We start from the raw sequence: 4,075 nt of genomic DNA on the forward strand, positions 1-4,075 counted from the left end.
CTCCGACGAACCGTTGACGAGCCGACCACCGACGACCACTCTGTTAGAGTAGATCACGGCCACCGAAGCCGCACCACCGTAGATGCAGCCGCGCCTCCAACACCGTCATTCTGAAATGAGTTTCGTCGCCCGCCGTCGGATCTCACATCGCATGTAAGTCGTTATGTTCTTACTTTTCTTATATGTGTCGCTTCCATGACCATGTGTGGGATTGACTCATATGAGAAAGAGGGGAGAAGAGAGGCTGGTTTTGTTTTATCGTGAAACAAGATTCAGAGAGGAGAATGCCTCTCTCTTTCTCTCTACGTATGTGTGTATGTAGTGTGGTCTTTTGATTTTTTTTTCATCAATGTGCCATGTGTCGGTCTCTTATTGGGTCTGTTTTGGAAGCTTTAATTGTGTGGTGGGAATTGTTTGACCAAGTAAAGGATGGGGCTGATCTAAACCACAACAAAAAACATGCCTACGCACTAATTTTGTGACTAAGCTAATTATTTATATAAACACTTATAAAGGTAATCATATATCTTGCACATATGATCAAAGTTCTTTTTTTTAATAATTCAAGATTTTCACCATTCAAAACAATAAAAATATTAGAAATATAAAATATCAAAAATATTTTTAATTATTCTTTTTTCTTTTAGAGTTAATATGTTTAATTTCTTTTTGTTAATTATACTTAGTATTTGCAAGTATTTTCATCATTTTCTTGTTTATTGCGAGGTAAATTCGAGCTGTTCATCTATTCTCGTGGATATTCCCAAATTCATCCTCACCAGAACGTGTTGCTCCATCATAGACCTCCACCACACCTAATCAAAGGTTACCTCAAGCTCCTCCGACCGCGCGCCACACTAATCGAAAAGCTAAGTTCTAATCCTTTTCTTATTTAAATATTATTTTATTTTTTGCCTTTAATTTAATTTAATTTAATTACTTTTCCTTTTAATTTCAATTAATTTATTTTGTCCTTTCTGATCAATGAACTAGCCATACACTCACCCCTTCGTGTTTATTTTTCCTTTTCCAATTTTCAGGGTTAGCCAACCAGTTAAAGCTCGAATGTCCGGTAACCCTGAAATTCTTTTTTTTTTATTTTATTTTCTCTTTTAATTATTACTTGTGTCAGATCTACTGCATTATTGATCCGTTGGTTTTTTTTTCCCTTCCCATATTATTGCGTGGTTAGTAATCCTAGGGAGTGCAACTTTTGAATTGAACATAAAATCACTAAATTTACAAGATAATATATTTGAATATAATCACATGATTGGTGCACACACGCACGCTTTTGGGTAACCTCTCTGTTGCCTTGTTGCTTGTTGCCTTGTTGCCTTGTATTTTGTGCATAATAGCCCGTCCCTCGAATACGAGGATACCTCAGCCATGTTGCCTCGATTAAAGGTCATGGTCCCTAATGATGCTGCCTTCGATACACTCATGTGACCTCGACCCTCGAAAGTTGCCTTGTTGCCTTGTTGCCTTGTATTTTGTGCATAATAGCCCGTCCCTCGAATACGAGGATACCTCAGCCATGTTGCCTCGATTAAAGGTCATGGTCCCTAATGATGCTGCCTTCGATACACTCACGTGACCTCGACCCTCAAAAGTTGCCTACGGAAAAGCTGAGGTATCTTCTGGTTGCCTATGAAAGGCTATTCTGATCCTTCCTCTTAGACTACCTGCCTCTCTACGGCATGGGTCAGTCTTTGAGCGAACGATAATTCGATGACCCTTCTACCTCCAAACGAAAGGCTTCCTGCCCACTTATGGCAAGGATTGACCCTTTCATTCTGAAAGGCTAAAAAGAGACCTATATTCATTCTGAAAGGCTAAAAAGAGACCTATCATCTGAGTTTAAGGTAATTGCCCCTAATTGCCTTGCCATGCTCTATTTTCTATATTCTTTCTCAAAATTCTTCAAAAACTGGCTACGCTCATTTACGAGCTAAAGTCCATTTTTTCCTCTTTCATCTACATTTTCTGAAAAGGAGCAAGCAAAGCAATTAAGAGCCCATGGCAAACCATGGATGCAAAGGGTGCCTTACACCTTCCCTTTGCATAAATTACCCCCCGAACTTAGATTTCTTTAAAAGGTTTTTTTCTGTTTCTTTTAGCCTTTTTGAATTTATTTGGATATAATAAAAGTCGGTGGCGACTCATGCTTAACCGCGACATTTCGATCGATAAAAAGTCAGTTCACCGTATTACATCCGACACTGCCGGTTCTCCGATACTTTTCTTTTCTCCAGACAGGGTTTATTAATCTCTCTTATCCCTAGTCAGGGTACATCCATCAATCAGAATTTAGAAAGATCACCCCAAGGAACTTATCATAGGAGATCTCAATCGTGGAATAATGTGCAGATCAAGAGGAACCATTGCCAACTCCTGCTTTGTGTCCAAAATTGAACCAAAAAATGTGAAGGAAGCCTTGACAGATGAATTTTTAACCAATGCTATCCAAGATGAACATGCACAGTTCAAAAGAAATGAAGTATGGGAACTGGTACCTAGACTAGAAGGAACGAATATCATTGGTACCAAGTGGATATACAAGAACAAGTCTAATGAACAAAGAGTCATAACTAGAAACAAAGCCAGACTAGTAGCACATGTAAGTATCAGATATGCCTAAGAGGGGGTGAATTAGGTTTTCAAAAAATAATTGGTTTTATGAGAATTTCTTTACTAATTTTTGGTTAAGTGTTTGAAGGCTTTTGATGGTTTTTATCTTTTTCTTGGTAATGGTGATGAAAGCGGTAAAAGCGGAAAGATAAAGAACACAACGATATATACTGGTTCCCCTCACAATCCGAGTGTACTCCAGTTCCCTTTCAAACACGAAAGAGATTTCACTATAGTTAGAATGATTGTACAAGCCTATGCCTACTATCTAACCTATAGGGTGATCAAAGGTTCTTAACACCTTTAAGATCAATCAATACTAATGTGGATGAAGAACAATCCTCTTCAAACACAACACTTACTTCCAACAATTCTGGATAGTAAGGAGAAATAAATTTTGAATGATACAAGAGTTTATGATGATGAATAATCTATCAATCTTGGATTGATCTTCCCTTTCAAATAAAACAATTCACAATGATATGTTAGTGCTCAATGTATATGAATTTATGAGAATATTTTTCTGAAATGATATGTAGCAATGCAGAAAATTTCTCAATGAAATTTGAAGAATATGGAACACTTTGTTTGAAAATATATGTGAGAAAAAGGTTGTGAATATTATGAAAGAGATAAAGAATAAAATATGAAATGTATAGAATATATAGGTGACTTTACACCTTATAGATTCCATCAATATCCTTAAAAATTCCCATTTTCTTGTTTGCGGCCTTGACACTTATTTCACAAGCTCTAGCGGTCATCTAAACAAAAGGTTCTCTATTCAATGGAACCTCACAATATTCCAAAAGGAGGGAAATAATATGAGCATACGGAAGGCTACCTCGAAGATTTCGTTGATGAAGCATGTAATGCATAACCACATACGCCCAATTAACTTTGATGCGGTTTTTAATTGCAAAGATGAGCTGCATATCAATATCACTAATTTGGGAATGGTTAGAGTGTTTTGGGAGCAGAATATAGGCAATCAAGTAGTGTAGCATACAGTCACTAACGGAAAGTGTAGCGGAGTAAAGATGAACATGGTCCGAGGACGCGTTCCGACTTACTAGTTCCTGCTTAGAAACACGACTAATGGTGAAATAGTAAGCATACTTTTCATAATTTTCAAACCCTTCTCCATCACATACAACATTATGTCAAATACGGACACCTTAGGTGGGAAGCCTAGACAATTTCCAAATTCCTCTAAGCTTAAAACAATGTCAGTATTCTTAACAATAACAGATAAAGTGCAGTTCCTAGAAATTGAAAGTTTAGCATAAAAGTCCTTGGCTAGGTCAGGATACGCAACAGCAGAAGTTTCAATAAAGTCCTTAATTCCTTGAAACCTTAGTAAAGGATGAAAATGGAAGCTATCGGAAGGGAAGGATTCAAGGTTACCGTATTTCAGACAGGTGAGAGCTCTATTCCGGAATGG

This window comes from Vicia villosa, linkage group LG4 (assembly GCF_029867415.1).
Source record: "Vicia villosa cultivar HV-30 ecotype Madison, WI linkage group LG4, Vvil1.0, whole genome shotgun sequence".
NCBI lineage: Eukaryota > Viridiplantae > Streptophyta > Magnoliopsida > Fabales > Fabaceae > Vicia > Vicia villosa.